The sequence below is a fragment of the Coturnix japonica genome, chromosome 7 (assembly GCF_054131305.1).
Source record: "Coturnix japonica strain WE chromosome 7, WE-NBRP24, whole genome shotgun sequence".
NCBI lineage: Eukaryota > Metazoa > Chordata > Aves > Galliformes > Phasianidae > Coturnix > Coturnix japonica.
This window is the reverse complement of record NC_140669.1, coordinates 4580544-4599563: the sequence shown is the minus strand read 5'-3', so window position 1 is coordinate 4599563 and position 19020 is coordinate 4580544. Positions and strand designations below refer to the sequence as shown.

At 38.7% G+C, this 19020-nt stretch overlaps 1 long non-coding RNA gene across 1 annotated transcript in view; it reads right to left on the bottom strand.

Annotated features, from left to right (window-relative positions):
• The window catches only part of LOC107317041 (uncharacterized), a 77366-nt gene extending 59261 nt beyond the window's left edge, over positions 1-18105 (bottom strand). The window contains exons 1-8 of the long non-coding RNA XR_014948181.1: positions 18034-18105; positions 15972-16139; positions 13414-13467; positions 12944-13037; positions 4391-4550; positions 3733-3859; positions 3322-3391; positions 868-1067 (exon numbers count right to left, since the gene is read on the bottom strand). This is a non-coding gene — a long non-coding RNA (uncharacterized LOC107317041). The remainder of the gene's footprint in view (positions 1-867; positions 1068-3321; positions 3392-3732; positions 3860-4390; positions 4551-12943; positions 13038-13413; positions 13468-15971; positions 16140-18033) is intronic.
• Between the last annotated feature and the right edge of the window lie 915 nt (positions 18106-19020).

Sequence of the window (19020 nt, the reverse complement as noted above, 5' to 3'; positions counted from 1 at the left end):
CATGAAACAGAGAAAAGTTCGATCAAGACCCTCTAATTGGCTTGACTCATTTAAAATAAACATAGAACTTCCATCTCCCAGAACAGTGAGTAAAATCACCCTTGTTCTCCCTGTGATACTTTTGCTGACATGCACTTGCAGCTGGGCAGATAGATTTTATTCATTCAATATTTCTATAGGAGGGACTGCCACTCAAGCATTCATTTGTAAGAGTTGTATAATTAATGTTAGTAACAGTTGCTTAAGAGCTGTGGTTTCTTGTAAGAAGATTCTTCACTTCAATTCTGCCACACAGTGTAATTACAAATTCTTGTTTCTTACCATACTGCTTTTGTTTGAAAAACAGAATGTCTGAGCAGTTAATATGCTTATTTGCATATGGTTATGCCACAGCACACACCAGCAACTTTGTTCCCTTATGTAATTATATCAGCTCAGATTTTTCCTACGGCTTTCTTCTTCACCTCCTTCTGCCTTCACTAGCACTAAACTTCTCTGCAGGAGTTGCTACATATTTTCCTTAGCCCAAGCAATACTTAAAAGTTTAATCATACTGAATTGAGCAGTGGGCCCAGGTAAACTTAATGAGGTTCAACAAACCTAAATGGAAAGTCTTGCACCTGGATCGAGGCAAACCCCATTATCAAGAAAAGCTGGGGGATGAAACAACTGAGCACAACCTTGCTGAAAAAGAATGGAGTGGGGTGGTGGTGTGGGATGGGGATTGGTGGATGGGAAGCTGGATGTGAGCCAGCAATGTGCCCTCACAACCCAGAAAACCAAACATATGGCTGCATCCAAAGCAGTGTGGTCAGCAGGGTGAGGGAGGTGATCCTGCCCCCCTGCTCTGTGCAGGTGAGGCCTCACCTGGAGTGCTGCATCCAGATGTGGAGTCCTCAGTACAGGAGATACATGGATCTGTTGGAGTGCATCCAGAGGAGGACCATAAAAATGTTGGAAGGGATGGAAAACCTCCTGTGAGAACAGGCTGAGATCTAGGGCTGGTCAGCCTGGAGAAGAGAAGGCTGAGAGGTGACCTGATAGCAGCCTCAGTATCCAAAGGGGAGCTATGGAAAAGAAGGGGACAGAGTCTTTAGCACACCAGTGGAAACCTGTCAACTTTACTGGGATTGTGTATGTGGATGTAAAAACAGAAAACAACAGGAAGGCTGAATTGGTACTGGACTAATGCTCTTGGAAAGCTGGCTCTCTATTCTGCTGGGATGAAGCAGTGGTGCAAAACCAACTGCAACCACACACTTACAACAGAGAGCCCTCAGTTATTCTCCCAGAGGTTGTCTTTAGTTGTCACTAAATTTGCTTGGAATGTAATTCCCTCTGCTATCTCATGATACCTCACAAACTTTTCATTTTCCTAATGGCTGTTTCCCTCTTATTTATTTATTTTTAAAGGGGAGGAATCTCATCGTCTTTATACTGCTTCAGTTTGTCACATCTGTGTTTAAGCACTTTCTGTTAATGCTTAGATCTACACTTATAGAAGTAGGGATGGGAGCCTTCATCATAGCTTTTAGACACTTGTACTAGAGGAGGGAAAAATAGGTCTTTGCAGTTAATTTAATGTACATAGTAAAGCAGCCTTTGAAACAGATGAGATTTGGATATATTTTCATTTGCACAATATTTTCGTCAATAAAATATTAGGGTTTTTTTTTCTTTTCCAAGTTGTACGCAAGTTTTGTCCATGCAAACAAAAGCATTATTTTACTTTCCTACAAAACTAGTATGTGAAAGAACAAAACTCTTTGCCTTCAGAAAATTATGCAAGAAAACTACTTTAATCTTACATCAAAACAAGACAATAAGTATGTTGCTGCAAAAGACATAGTAAAAGTGTTTTTAATTACTCCTATGATTCTATGTGATGAAGGTAAAATTACAGCTTCAGATTTTTGGTAGGAAGGAATTATACCTTGTACTATCAATGCTTGAGGAAATGCAGGATGTTTCCATTATAAATAGATTTGAGATTTCAGCCTTTTCTTGCTGTTTCTCTGCCCCCTCCTACATTCTGTGGGACACAACATTCTCTAATAAATACCTCCTCCAGCCCAGACTGCAGCATTTGAATTAGCAGAGCTCACCACATCCCTGGAGGGATGCTCAGTCTGGAGGAAACACTGATCTGTCCTCCTCTTCTGACTCTGTCAGAAGCAAAGTCTGGATCAAACATCCTCAAAACCAAACACTCTTGTGACAGAAGAACAGATGGATGTCCACAATTTAAAATCTCTCTGGAATTTTACCGGGATATCCAGCAGTATTTCATTTTTTTCTTGTGGATGTCACTGTTTTATTAAAGACTTAGATTAAAAAGTATCATCTTACAAAACAAAACATTCTAATGAGTTTTGTGGTCAGGTAGCAATTATGTTAGCTTTTCCTAAAACTGGATGCATTCAAATTCTCATCTAATTACATTTTCAAAATGAATAACAGAAGTGAAAGGTCATGGTATGATAGCCAGTGTATTTTGTTTTCATCTGGAAAGGGTACAAGTATAATTTCAATAGAAATGGTTTGAGAGTATGCTTGATAATTTGTAATTAACTCTCCAGGGTGCTGTGAGGCCTAATTAATTACTTATTGGAAAGCATTTGGAGATCTTTGGATGAAAGTTGCTATAGTAATGCCAAGAATTGCTGTTATTGTTATCGCTAGGTGTTTTCCATCCCCAAATGCGTTTAGCTGGAAAATGTACCTTTATTACCTTATACTGTCTTACAAACAAGACTAATCTGATGAAAAGTAGTATTTAAAATCTAAGAATAATTTTCTCTGCAGTGGAAAGCTGAATATGTTTATTCTTAAAATGTGAACATAATTTATGAATAAATCAAATACATAAATTGCACTATGAAGTTCCACAGCAATAACGCATTTATATTCTCCATCTACAGACAAGCGAGTGCATCTATCTATAGAGTTTTTCTTCTGTTACGAAACTTTCTTCAGTGTTAGGAAACTACTGTATCATGATTAGTGGTTTTTTCACCCAGCATTTTCCCCGAAGTCTGTCAACAAGAATATGCCACATAAATGCAATTAAGTCAAATTAATGTAGTAATCTAGAGTCAAAAATATATTAAGATTCCTAGCCAAATTCGAATGATACCTCACTGAAAAACGTTGAGAAGCAAATCCACCCCAATGAGTGGAACTCATCTCGAAGAAAGAAGATGGATGATATTTCATCTCCCAAAAGTCACAAAAGGGCAGCTTTGAAGAAAGCAAACATTTTGCTAGCTAAAGCTAAAGCATTTAGCTAAATCACATTCAGTAACCCTTAATCTTACCTACATGTTTATCATAAGTATTGAAAGCCCTTGAAAATACAATTCGCGAAGGAAATATTCCTGAGGTTTCCTCTCTGTAAAGAGTAAACAACAAAGAGGTTAAAGCAGGAGGCTTTGTTACGCTCTTCTTAGACAAAACAAAGGTAAAATTTGAAATGAGCGTCTTCCAAATGCAAATCTACTCTGCAGGAATCCTGCTGGTGTTAATAAGAGGATGGTAAAAACAGACACCAATATGCATGTGATCTATGGTGCTCATAATAAATATATACAGAAATACTGTTTACTAATAGTAAGTCTTTGTGTTTTCTCCAGAAGAAAACAGATCTTAAAATTTATTGCTTTTAATATTTTCCCCACATAGTAATACATTTATGAATAAATCTCAACATGTGCACAAGATAAATATACAAACCTTAAGATTTTTTCCTTGCATTGGTGTTGAATGCAGAGTTCCCTCAAGCATTAGCTGTCTCTAACAAGCAGGTTGCCATGTCTCTCTGTTTACCTTGTCAGCAGTGTTCATTTCTGTTATCACTCTTCTGGAAGAACAAAGTTTCTAGATATGCCTCAAAGGTGAACATAATTATGCTGTTTACATTGTTATTCCTATAGGGATCATAAAATAGTACTTAGAACAATGTTTACAATCATCAGTGAAGCAGAAATCGCTCTGTACATACCAGAAATGTAGAAAACAATCCCCTTCACTAACTAATTACAGATGGGACCACACTGTATAAAGATCTCCCATTTCGCCTGTGATCTAAGTTCTGGGCTCTTCGATAGCCTGAAGCACCCAACAATTATGCTGTCTATCAAATCAGAATTTCTCTAAGGTATTTTCTTTTCACCGGGGCCACGCAGACAATTTGACTTGCCAGTTTTTAAATTATATTCAGAGCAAGGCAGCAAATAAACCAAATATAACAAAGCATAATTTAATGTGCCAACTAAAACGCACCCTTCTTCCATGGGAAACTTTTTTCTCACTATGCCTCATTTCATTTAATCGTTACTGTTAGACCTTAGGACAAAGTTTACTGAAGCTCACATAAATGTTTCTCCTTTACCTTCCTTTGCTTTGGGTCAGACATGTGCAGCAGTAGGGTTCACTGATGGCAGGCACTGAGCAGGGGTCCTGCAGTACCACTGGTCCTCCCCTCCAGCCTCTGAGCCACCAATGTGTGCACTGAGAACTAGCTACAGCAGCAACACTTCTGAAAGCTAATTCTGTAAAATGTAGAAAAAGTACTGGTTTAAGACAACGTAGCAAAGATGTGCATTGCTCATAGATGATGACTCACAGGCAGTTGGGTGTTATTACAGAAACTGGTGTTTTCCTTGTTTCCTGATTGTTAAGCACCAGTCACTCTGTTCTGTTCAAGCTAAGATAGCTGTGATGTGATCCCACGTTCACATTCTTCCTATTACTATCTTTAAGCTTATTCTGATTGATACTTTGCATTCATCACATGCCCACTTGGTAGTTAGCTCTCCACGCTGTTTGCTGGAGGGAGCAAGGGATGCATCAGCCTCATCATATGTTTGTGGGGAAGGCAGCAACACAAGTTCAAACTAATCAGCCAGCATCATCAAATATGCATCATAACAGCCTGAAAACAATCACTTTGTAGAGAGGAAAAATAAGAGAATAGGAAATAGAAAACAGCAAAAACATTTTTTGAAGGAGTTCCTGGATCTCACTGACCCAGCAGCGATAGTTTTGGAAGTTGTTATTACTGATATATGTCCCCTGGTTCACCTGGACAGCATAGCATCTAGTGAGCTCTGCAGGATAGCCATGTTGTGGTGTTGTCCCATTATGAACACCTGTGAGTCTCCCAAAAACCTAAGTGATGAACCCAGGGTAGGGGCAGAGGGAAGCAGAGCTGCTTGGTAGCAGAATGAGATGTATTTAGGTGCTCCATAACTAAGACTTTGGTCTTAAGTCACACTTTAGAAATCACGGTCCAGAGACCAAACAGTTTCATGGGGTTTTCAATCATTTGAATTCGTTTCTATCATCTGGCTCAGGATGAGAGCTGGGGAAGCCACTGGGAACATAGCCATGGATAACAGTAAGGTCAGGGATTACATCAAACTGTGAAGCTTGTTCTTAACACAGTGCTTCCAGCTGCAAAACTCAGGCCAAACCTTGGGTTACTGCTGTCACATTCATTTAGGAAGTGACAATCATGGAAGAGAGGACAGAAGATTCCACTAGAGGTATACTACACACATCGTTTTCACATCCTGTCTCTTAGATCCTGATCTCGTTAGACTTGTTGCCAGCTTGTTAAAACAAAGTCCCAAAAAGAAAGAGATATTTTTCAGTCACTCACCAGACCGAAGTAAGTCATTTTTACATGATTTGCTGCATTTTTTCACCATCTATGCAGTATATTGATTTTCTTTTTTAAATTATTTTTTATTTTTCTCCTCTGTCGTTCACTATGTTCTGTACTTATACTGTTAAAACTGAGAGTGGAGTCTATCTTGGCTGCCAAACAGTTCCACATTAAAAAGCTTCTGCCATTTCAAATGCATCAGTTTTTCAACTGTGATCAGATGATGAAGACGAAGTTTTGGAGTGCTTGTCTTTCCAGGATCCAATTAATATTATCCCCTGAAAATACGGAAATATTTAGAACTTCTTAAATATAAGAAAAAAACAATAACAAAAAACCAAACCAAACCAAAAACAAAACAAAAACAAACAAACAAACCCCAAACTTATTTCCTCTCCTCTCCTCTCCTCTCCTCTCCTCTCCTCTCCTCTCCTCTCCTCTCCTCTCCTCTCCTCTCCTCTCCTCTCCTCTCCTCTCCTCTCCTCTCCTCTCCTCTCCTCTCCTCTCCTCTCCTCTCCTCTCCTCTCCTCTCCTCTCCTCTCCTCTCCTCTCCTCTCCTCTCCTCTCCTCTCCTCTCCTCTCCTCTCCTCTCCTCTCCTCTCCTCTCCTCTTTCCCCCTTTTCTTTCCCCTTCCCCTTGCTTTTTTTTTTTTTTTTTTTTTTTGTTGATATCAGAAGAGAATCTGAGTCAATGCACCCCACTTTCCGTAAGTCGTGCCTAGTGTCTGTCTGCCAGAATGTGATAGAATGGCTGAGCTTGGAAGGGAACTTAAAGATTGCCTAGTTACAACCCCATCCACATACAGAACTAACACCCACTAGATCAGGCTATTCAGTCACACAGTCTTGATATAAAAGTCTTGTTAAAATCAAATTTATCATTTCCATTGCAGTTTTCAATATATATGTATTACTTTTTCCTCAGTAACTCCTTTATTTTCTTTATTGTGACCATATTCTAATTTTAATGTAGATAAAATCATGCACACATTCTCAGGTGGACCAGGAGGACTAGAATATATTCAAGAAATCTGATTCTAGGAAGCTCTAAATTACATTGTAGCAATAACAATCAAGTATGGCTCATTTCCTTGGCATTAATGACTAACTGGGAGAGACGATGGCCTCAAGAAGTAGTCATTGTTTTATTAGGGATTTTTAATTAGAAAAAATGTTAGAAAAAAAGGCTTCTCTGTGTTTAAGGGAGAAAAAGTCCAATCACTTTGAGCAAGTAAAAAGTCTCTTTTAAATATTTAATAATCCTTGGTTAATCCTGTAGCACACCGGTGGTTTCTGCTGACTTCATCTTTTCTCCAAGTGTTTGCATTTGTCCGATCCCAGAAGGATCGCTGCTGATGTTTTGCAAAATGAAGCATGCAGATTTTAAGCAGCATTTGTAAATAGATTGTTCTCTTTTGGATAATGATTTACAACAACAAGATTGCTTATGACAGGCAGCTCTTTCTGACTTTGAGTTTGTCAGCTAGAATGTACTGAAAATGCGTGAGGAAAAGGAAGACTGGAAGATTACAAAGCCTTTAACTCTGAATAAACAGAAGAGACGGATTTGCAAACCAATCCACTTTGCCTCTCTTAACAGAAAAATGCATTGGAATAAATCATTAAATAAACTACTTTCAAACAAGTAGTTTGAAAGTAGGGAAATGGGTAGGAGATGAAACAAGATCATCAAAAACTGTGGCAGGGAAAACTGTATTCTTTTATAACAAGGTGTGTACTCAAATTGAAAGGATCTCAATGAGTTGTGGAATTGATCCAGGAGAAAAATATCAAATGAAATAAAATATAAAATAAAATAAAGGTGCTATGGTGATATTCAAAAGGAACAAACTTCAAGTTTAACAGGGAACAATCAAAAGCATTAGTCTTATAAAACTCTCATTATATACAGGTGTGTAGACATGGCTACCATCTTGTTGATGTGGAAAGAAGAGGTGTGGTACTAAATGACAAGGCAGTACAGAGAGTGAATTCATAGATAGAGGATGAAAACATTAGAGAACAGTCTGAGCTACTTGAGGACACATTTTTCTACCCGTGATTTGCCAGAACAAGTGGTGCACAAAGTTTGTACTGATTTGATGCCCAAACAACTTGCACATTACCATCATCTGGTAGGCTCTGTCTTTAAGATATGTTATTTGTAACTTAAAATGGGATTAGTGACTGTGACAATGTTTTCTGTTGAGTAGACTCTTGATGACTCTGTCTTTGTTAACTTTTTTGTCTTTGCTTTGTGAAATTATGTGCCATTTACTCACCATGTTTTGTAAATCCTCTGCAGTAATAACTACATGTATCAGCCCTTCTGTCTAGTCAGTTGAGATTTGACAGCCTCTGTTTGCTAAACGTATCATTTCCCCGAGACTTTGGAACACACTTTTCATATTCCTCCATTCTCATTATCCAGCTAAGGTCCTCATAACATATGGTCCTATTTTCCTAATTGCATTCACTGCTACACGTCAAACCAAGCTAATCTTTCAAACCGTCAGGCTAATCAGTACAAAATGCATGGCTACTGTTTGCACACATGCTGGTAACGAGGTGGGAACAGGACCTACACAAATCAGAAAATGCCACTGAATCCCAGCTGGGTTGTTTATTTCTCCTTTGTTATCAAAGATGATCTGAAATGCATCTTCTTTCTCATTTACATTTTCAGAATCATTTTCCCGGCAGATTGCTACTTACACTAGAATCTGATGTCCTACCCAGCCAGACCTTCACCCTAAGATAGGGCTTTGGCTAATGATTTCCATGAGACAGATCTTAAGGTGAATGATTAAAGTTGTTCAGGATGTTATTACTATTCACAAGGATGTACAACGTATAATTTAACCGCCTCTAAGGATGCAGCAATGTAGAGATAGCCAGTGCAGTAATTACCACTCAGTTGTAGGTTTCTTATTTTGTAAAAATAACAGATAACACACAGTCTGTAATTTACTTATCATACCTCTGACATAATCACAGCAAGTCTGATGATTCCCCTAAAGCATCTTAGCTGGGAACAAGCAGAGGGAAGTGATGGGATGGGTTAATTTTTGTTTTTAATGGTACAATCATACACTATAACAAAGTCAAAGAAAACTCCATGCTTGCATTGTAAAAATGTTTGGTTCTGGGTCTAATTGAAACATCTTAGTCAGTTCCATCAAAACTGCACTAATTCAATAGATCTGAACAGAATTCTAGTTTTTCTTTAGTAATAATCAATGAATTTTCCCTAATCTTGGATATCAAACTTTAAGCCCGAGCCACCAGTGCACTCCTGAAGGTGCTGAAATAGCTAAAAACTTTAACCATGTAAATTTCAACAACTAAATGCAGAATGCACACACAAGAAAAGAACACTCATTGAGCCATTCAGCAATTGTATGTTGACAAAGTTGTTTTTTGTCATTCAACATAGAAAACATTTTGAGTTCCCCAATACAGCAGGCAGGCAGAGGTGAGGCTGATGTAGCTTCCTGCTCCTGAGGCCCAGTGTTCAGGCTGAGCATGCCTTCCCTACAGGCACATCATATTGGATCAGATTACTAACTATATGCAAGCAGAAGTAACTGTTTCAAATATAATTAGTACAAATCCTCAGAAGCCTTCACCAGAAACTAGCTTCTGTAACAGGGGTTATCACCTTTCCTGCTCAGTGGACAGCCCTCTGTCAGGCACAGGTCTGGGGTTTACTGCTCTTGGAACAGTCCAGCCTGATGCCTAGCCCAGGCTAATGAACAGCAAATGACAGAAAGGACTTTATTTGCCTACATAAGAGGAATGAATGCACAATTAAAGGGTCTCGTTTCTCTCGCATGTATCATGTCTCAGGCAGCACTTTCAAAATGAGAACTGTGAAACTGTCTTCTACAAGAGAAACCTAAGTACTGCTCCATGGATACGTATGAATCCACAGAGGGACTCTATTTAGTGCTTTAGTTTGATCTCTCATCTGAAGTTGCATCTGAAGTAACATCAAAGCACAATTTTGGATACATTTTTTCTTACATGCGTTATGTGGAGCTGACTTTATATAATTCAACTACTTCAACTCAGACTAGAAATCAAGTAGATAGTTATTCAGTGTGAGATATGTGGCAGTGCTAGGAGAGGTATATAGGAACTGGCTCTGCGTGGGGAGTGATTAAATAGGTTTGAACATAATCTGTTTGGGAAAGCGATGCCTGAGGTGGGATGTCATGGGAGGAAGTTATGAACGAGACAGAAGAAGTTAATAGGCAGCAATTATTCACAATCCCTTGCAATGGAAGAGTTTGGGAGTGTGCAATAAATTAATTTGTGTAATTTAAGAATAGGCAAAGGTCAAAGTTTTTTTCTTGTGCAGCCATGATTAAACTGAAGAACTGACTATTATAGGGTTTTATGGATAATAAAGTCATAGAAAAGTTCAAGAGCAATTAAACCAATAGAGGGAAGAAATGCACATCTGGGGCCAATCATCACAAGATGTGGCTGCCACCTCTCTGAGCTGAGGGTGAGAGCAGAAGGGCTAAACCACGCTCTCATTCCTCTGCTACTTGACAACAGCCACTGCCAGCGATAAAAAACTGAACTGAACAGCTTCACAGCCATCCTTATGGCCATGTGCCATATTCTGAGATTTCCTCTGTACACAGAGGTCTCTTAGCAGGTAGCTTCAACCCTGTCCAGTGCAGAGTCACGTCCCACAAGCAAAAGACCTGGGGTTCCATGCTAAGCAGACAGAGCTAACCAATAAAAATTGAAACTGGTCACAAAAGCTACCAAATGACTTGCTTCTAAACATATTACTAATGTGCAGCTAATGGCCAAAAAAAAACCAAACTGTAATTAAGTACATGAGATACTTCTCTGTATTTTATAGGCACTTCGAAGCAAAGAAGAAAAAGGATGCTTAGGAGCTTGAATTTTCAGATTCAGATAATTAAGTTTGGCATTAGAGGCTTATTAAAATATATTGCCCAAGAGACCAGATAGAATGTGAGATAGCTGGATACGAAACTCTCAGAGATAGAGAGAACAAAGCTTTAAGGCCTAAATGACCTTTTACAGTTCCTGAATATCTTATGATACGATGTTTGAAAATGAAGATTGCCAAACAGATGGAGCTGTTAACGAATTTAGGAAACAACATGACATGTGCTCAAAGGAGCTTTAGGAAAAAACTTTGTTTCATGTGAAATCCGGTGGGTCAGCTAAGATCAATCAAAAGTAAAGGAAAAGGAGAGGAAAAGGCAAAACTTTTTTGTTAATTAAAGCCAGAAGATACAAAGGGATAGCTCCAAATCAGCTGCAGCTTTTGTGCATCCAGATGATGCCTCCAACTGGCTTCGGTACACAGCAGCATAGATAGTTCACAAACGACTTGGAGGAATGGAATTGAAGCTGACAGGTATGTGACAGAGCTAACTGCTATGGCTTATGCCTAAATAAGTGAAATCAATTAGACGTAGAGAAAAACAAAGGATACTGAGCTAGCAGTCAATTGTTAAGAAAAGAGCTCTAAAATTTTTTTTGAAAACTAAGAGTTACCCTTTACCTTCTTTTGCTGTAACATTTAAAGTATATAATTCACAGACGAAAAACTAACTTTGCTGCCCGTGGAATACCAGAATATTTTTAACCCCTATTATTTACTACTTGGCAAAAAACTGAGTTTCTCTATGAAACCTGGTCTTAAGAGCTTTTAATTTAATGCTAGCCAGCTGGATGAGCAGTTCTCTGCCTCCTGGAGCACAGGACAAACACAACAACATGGCTGTTACCCACTGCTGGTATGACACGTCCCCTCAGACATTGCACAAAACATTGCACTGATGCAGTTATCTGGCCTCGAAATAATGAGATGTGCATCACTACAGTGCTTGTGGTTTTCTGTTCCACTCACATTCATGGAGAACTGAATGAAGAAAAAAAACAAAAACATTTCTCTGCTTAGATAGCAAGCTGAGGAAATAGTTCAGCCCTGCAAAAGGCATTTCTGGACAATAAGCCCCTGCATGCCAGCGTGCTTTCACAAGATGATGCCATTTAGGCTACTGTTCCTGACATAATCTTCTGTTTTTTAAATGGAATTAACACTCTGTTTTCTTGACTTTCTATGAACAGCGACCAGCAATTTCACTAGCTAGTCCAAGAGCAAGGGAACAAGAGGCAGTAATTGACAAAGGGCTTGACATCTGGATCATGCAGCACCATCTGATGGCACCATGGAGCAGTTGATGGCTGCTGCCACAGTCCCTGTCTAGGAGGAATCCAGTGCTCAGAAATGGGGCCAAATCCCTGAGGAAGGCGTGTGTTTATTTGGTATATATTTCTTATTCAGTTGGGGTTTTTTTTGTTTTTTTTTTTTTTCATACTTACAGTTTCTCTGAATTTTCCTTCTCACCAGAAAAGTTCATTTCAGTTTAAAACTCTCAGCTTGTTTTCTGTGATTGGAAAAACACTGTTCCCAGCAGCAACTCAAATTTAAGGTCCCAGGAAAGCGGAGCTGAAAGACGCCTGCATGTGTCTTAGCTACTGATTAGGCCCATGTCTTGCCAAAGTATACCTGACACAAAGGTTAGAGAAGCTTTCTGTTACATTTCATACCCGCCACAAAATATAAATGTTAATAATTTATTAACATTTGTTGTTAATATTGCAATGTCAAACATTCATAAGTCAACATGTCTGGACAATCTTCTCTTTTGCTCTCGTGCACTATATTGATGTGCTCTCTAATTACACTGTGGCACGCTTGTATTTCCACAGGACCCTGACTCATTTGGTGCACAGATCAACCAGGGCTCCTTTAATGAGTATGGCTAGTCAATATTTTATCTCAGCACCACTGTTAATTGTGCGGTTGCATCATATTTACCAGCATGGTTTAAACACTGCTTTGTGGACAGAGCTGCTAATCTCCACACTGACTTTCTAACCACAGTAATTGTTTCCCCACTTTTGTGGGGAATGACCATTGATCTTCACCTCCATGCCACAACCACAGGACAGTAGCCTGCTGATTATGTTGCAGGAGGCTGAAGTACAAACAGATGAAGAACAAAACAATTTGATAATGTTGACACTTGCCATCAGGCATCTGACTTACCTCACTACTTCACATCACCTGGAAAAGGGACCTGTTCACAAGCACTCTGACTCTATAGATGGAAATGCTTTGCTTTGGACAAAACTCTATGATTTTTCCCATTTAAAAGATTACTTAGGGACAAAAAATAAACCAACTGTAACTTGAAAATGATACAGAACTTACCACATTAAGTGAAATTAAGCACTTCTATTTGTCCAAATTACACTGTGTTTCTGTGATGTGCTCTTCAGACTTTCCCACTCTTCTCCCTGTCATCCTGGAGAGACAGAAAACATCCATTTCTGAAATCACAGAACCATAGAATGGCTTGTGCTGGGAGGCACTTCAAGGACTGTCAACTTCCAAACCCCTGCTGCAGTCAGGGCTGCCAACCTCCACATCTAATACTAGACCAGGCTTCCCAGGGCCCCATCCAGCCTGGCCTCAAACACCTCCAGGGATGGGGCATCCACAGGCTCTCTAGGCAGCCTGTTCCAGCACCTCACCACTCCCTTGGTAAAGAACTTCCCCCGGATATCCAACCCAAATCTCCCTCCTTCAACTTAAAACCATTTCCCCTTGTCCTGCCATTATCTACCCTTGTAAAGATTTGACCCCAATATAATATAGCATTATGTGGAAATAATTCTCACCTGCTTCAGTGGGCTTGTCTGGACTCTTAGAGAGGGATGAAATGCTGAACTGTTCTTTAACATGCAAGAAAGAAGAAGAGAAAAAAAATCACATTTGAATTATCTTTACAGGGCACTACTAATTTTTCCACTTCATTTCTGTTTTCTTTTGGTGGTTTAAGATCACTCAGTGCTCCAGTGCTTCAGGAGAGGTGAGAGCAGGGCGGCACTTCTCCACAGTGTTATTTCCAGCCCTGAAAGCTTGCAGCTCAGTAGTGCAAGCCAGCAGAGTTCCTACATCTCTTACACCTGCAGAGTCCTTATCTCATCTTCCTGGAATTATATCTCAGACTTTTCATTGGTTATAATACAGTCAGGCTTTCCCCAAAAAGAATAATATCCAATGCTTAGTTCAACCTGGTAGATAATGTTTTCTCATGTCACTGCAAACAGGGATGAACTGATCCATGCAGTGACCTATGCTCTTCCCTCAGTCCCCCACCTCACAACTAACCAAATTATGCTTTGAGGCAACTAAGTTCAGAAAGGATGGTAAACCACGTACTCTCTTCCCAAAGCTAAAATAATCTGCATTTGTTTTGGAACACTCTCATGAATCACTTTAATCTTTCATTTCTTTAGATGCTTTTTTATTTCTTTCTATAAATTCCATCCTCTGTGAGTTGCAGTGTCCATTTCGGTTGCATTTGAAAACTCCTCAGATGAAGGTTTTAGTCATTTGCTTTTTGGTGAGTAATTGTACTCATTTTCAGCCAGAAGACTGTTAACCTTTAGAGACAGTCAATTGCCCTCTCCATGTACCTATCACTGTACTTACTGGTAGTGTAAGACTAAAACTTAATAACCTAGAAGAGATGAAGCATTAACTTTGCTCTGACAAAAACTCATTCGAAGTTTTAAGGCTAGAAATTTTCAAAGGAACCTGAAGGATTTGTTTCTTAAATAACCATAGTTTGATAGAGTTGATACTCGTTAAATAGCAGTCCATATGAATCAGACAGCATCTGCAGAAGTTTTTTATATTTTATCGTAATAACTACTTGAGTTCAAAGACTATTGCAGAAAGATATTGCCAAATATACACAATGCACAGATGTATATATTCCTTTTATCGATTATGAAATCTCGTTTTTCTTTAGAAAACGAATCCTAAGTACTTAAATTAAATGATGGCTATCTATATGAAAAACAAAAGGAGATTGTGATTATCTGTAGGCATATTTAACTTTCTGGATCTTTGAAACAATGACATTAGAAGAAGTATTATATGCAATAAAAATACAAAACAAATATTACAACACGGTGCTCTTGATAGTAACTTTATAAGCACCAAATTATAAATGATTGTGCAAACAGAGTAGTGATACATTTTTTTACAGTTTACATGCATTTCATCCCATTCTCTGGAAAGACTCATTCAGATAAAGCTCAAGGTGACCTCAAGGATAACAACTGTTTAAGTGATGTGAGGGGGGTGAGCTCTTTGTCTGTCTCCTTGGAGTGCAAGATGAGTTTGAATTTCCAGCTCTTCCATCTCCATCTACTTTCTCTCCTCTTTGCCTTGGAGAGCCACAGTGCACTGGAGTGGGACATTAGGGACAGAAAAAGATGAGTTCTAAGGATGACCAGTCTTACCTAGAAGATAGAATGAGGAAGACAGGAAAGACAGGAGAAGATCAGACTGGCTGGGCAGTTCTCCTCAGTCTCAGACTTCTAACATAAGATGTGTGAAAGGAATTACAGGAGGTGGATTTTAGGAGGTGGGTTTCAGGGAAAAGAGATAGGAGAGGATGAAGACAATGTCTGAGACTGCTGTCAGGAGACACATAGAAGAACAATATCATCTAAAATACAAAACAAGAAGAAGAAGTTTTTATGGGCTTGGTCTCATTTTTCTTTCATTTCCACCCATGAAATGAGAGAGCACGTGGCCTTTTTCTTTGGTCTGGAAGGAAACTGGATCTGCAAAATTTTTCTTAAGCAGATTTGCTTCCCTTGCCTTCTCACTTTCCATATCATGACTACCAGCAGCCTGCAGCAGGGAGCTTGAGGTGTACACACATGGCTCTTTCCTCATCCCCATTTGCAAGAAAAGATCTCATTTTTAGAAGCCTTTGTGTGGGCTTAAAAAATTCATAGTAAAATTAATCCTTTTCACAAGTGCTCTAAATTCTTAATTCCCCAAATGTTAAGAACGTTTACTGCTGAGAAATAGCAGAAACAAAATTCTTACTGCTAAACCCCTCTGCCTACTAAAAGGTGAAAACTTGTACTACTTAACAGCCTCCAGATGATACATTCTCCTGATGTGTCAATTTTCAGGTGTTTCATATTTTCTGCAGTCAAAATTACATAACTTTTTAAAGCAATAGCTCTGGTCATTTTTATTTATTTATTCATTTGTCATTTTGACTTACTCCTTCAGATGATAATCAAGTGGAGGAGCTAAAAACATTAATGTTATATTATATTTATCATTATCGGGCAACTCTTAAGCAAATCCCTTGCCAAAACTAGAAAGGAATATCCCTACAAAGGTATTTAAGAAGAGACAATACCTGCTTTGGTGCTCAGTCCATACAAACTCTTTACGACAACTGAATTTAAGAAGACATGGTCAAAGCTGGAAATCTTCCTTTGTTCAAATTAGAATGAACCGTCCTGAAACAGCATTTCAGCTCCTTCTCAAACCCTCAAAAACTCAAAGGTGTAGTTAAAGAAATGTCCTGCATGAAAAAATAAAATGGAAACCTTAGCACTATAGGGAAGTTTCTGCCCAGACAAAGAACACACAGCAATAAAACATAAAAATTATAACCAAGCAGCACATATTGAGGCATATTAACCAGTCATCACCTGATCCTGCTGGCATGGTAATTCCATAGAAACACTGGGGAAATGACAAAAATGAAGGGAATGAGGATTTTCATCAACCGGTGCCTGGCAGAGGTATAGTCTCGTGTTGTTAAATGTGTGGCAAAGCCAGGCGAGCATAAGCATTAGCTCTGCCAAAGAGTTACATTCAACTGTGCTTTCTAATTCTTTTATTGAATAATTAGATGATAATGTAACACAAAATGTCACCAGCTTCTCTACCATACGCATCTGTTCTGCTGGGTTAGAATTACGCAGCCAGAACAGAGGCGTTAGTTAATCTTGATGAATTTTAAGAAACAATGCTATGCCATTTGCAATTTAAAATTTTTAATTTAAACCTATTTGGCTGTTCCAAAACACTTCCTCCAATAATTCTTGAATAATTGATTTAATTATTTTTTTTTTTTTTTTTATCTCACGGGACTTAGTTGAACATTTAGCTTCAGCCATATTCTAAGTTGGATTACTATGTCAAGCATCTTTCATATTTATACAAAATAATTATATCCCCTGATAAACAACATCAATTTTCCCAGTGTCATCATGGCAAGGCACACTGGCATGTAAGACAGTTTGGCCTTGTCTTTTTAGGGACACGTCTGGTCAAGCACAGATTTACTAGGAAGATTGAAATCTTTGTCAAAAGCCCAGTATTAAGGTTTTTACAATATATATTATATTCATAGAACTATTGAATGTTTTTCATTGGAAGGGACCCTTAAAGGCCAGCTGGTCCAACTCCTCAGCAAGGAAGAGGGACACCTACATCTCCATCATATTACTCAGAACCTGGTCCAATCTGACCTTGAGTCTCTCCAGAGATGAGGAATCCACCACCTCCCTGGGCAACATGTTCCAGTGCTGCACTATCCTGATATTACACAATTGATGTAATGTCTGCTTTCTTTCTACCTTCTTTCAAATTGAAAGAAAATATTGATGTGAAAAGATAACTTGTTCTGAGACAAGGCAAAGAAAATAAGTGACTAAGGCATATTCCCAAACTTACGATGCAGCCAGTGTTAGGATGAGAGCTACCACATCTATCTGTGCATTGTTCCATGTTTTGGCATGTCTACTGTCATGAGTTAAACAAAGTAGTGAAATAGCCATGGGTAGCATTTCATAATTCATGTGGAAATCACTGTAAACACCTCAAGTTCTGCACTGCTAGCCTGTATGAGGGCATTTGTCTCTGCTAGGATCTGGCCCTGCAGCCACAGAAGAGGTGGTGAGGATCACATCTGCAATGTGTATCCATGGGATGAGCCCACAGATGTGGTTTCATGCTGAGTCCAATGCAAACCACAGGCTTTTTCCAATCCAGGACACCATATGCTGCTTGGAGTGTGACAGTGGAGAAACTCATGTTAATAGCAGGAAATCTGCGCATGAAGGTTTGTTAATAAAATATGCACGGATGAAGGAATCCATTGCACACAACATCCTTTGGCGTAGCTGTAGAGGATGTTCTTTCACTCTGAGAACATGTGGGAGGACAGCTGTAGGGGCTGTGTCCCCCTGTGCTTTCACAACCCAGTCATGAATTTCTTCTGTCAATCTGCTGCTTTCGTGCTTCATTTGGCAAATTTATTAGCTATGCAGTACATCACAGCCCTTTGAAAAACAGTTTAAACATATGTAGTTCTTCTTTATAATCATTAGTTCTCTGTTTTCTTAACTACTAAGCCAGACAGTGGCTTTCTATAGTGTGCTTTTATTAAGAATGTTCACTGTACTTACATTTTTCATCATTATCTGTTGGGGCTTTTCAGTCACTCCTCTTGACACAATGCCTGAAATTGAAGAAAACTGAAATATGTTTGATTCTCCTAAGCTGCCTGAAACACTTCTCCAGATTCCCAGCAAATCAAGCAATGTTTATTACTCAATTTTCATAAATCACGAAGTCTCCTAGAAAGCTCCCTTTTCTTGTTATATTTATGATTTAAGAGAAACAATTATCACTGCCTAGCCTTATTTCAGAGCTGCAGTTTTCACATGCTGAGAGCACTGTGATTTCATTAATAATCAATAAAAAGGCAAAAGAAACTTCCCCTTCAAGCATCCTATTCACTATGAAAGAATGTTCTAGTTTAAGGCAAAAATGTAATGCAGATGGATGATGACAATATCACTGGAAAGATCTTCAGGCATTTACATATTTTTCTGATTCCAAAACCCATTAGAGAAGTCAGGCACATTTCACAGTCACTTCTGAGCACTGTGAACACTGTGAATTTAATAATAATAGGAGTTCCAAGTCATTGCTAGCATAGTGCTAAATGCAACCTGCGTTTCACAGAGGCTTTTTTCCTAAATGACAATCTCAACAAGTCTAGACAGATTTTTTCTCCTACACGTTCACTGAGTTCTTCCCATTTTGCTACTGAACAATTTCAGCAGCAACAGCTGCAGTGAAACGATGCAGCCAAAAACAAGCATAAAGCTACAAACCTTCAGTGGATAGTTGCATGAAAACCTCTTTCTCTACCAAAAGGAAAAAAAAAAAAAAAAAGTATATCTTGAACATCTTGCTTTTATATATCCAAATAATAAAAAAAAAATCATATTCTCTGATGGTATCAGGGAATAGCTTGCAGCTGAATAGATACTACTAACATTTTCCTGCTAATATTATGACAGAAGCATTGTTATTACTGTGATGGTCTTGCAATATAATAGAAACAAGGTTTGTGGGGGGAGAGGTAATACCTTTTATTAAACTTG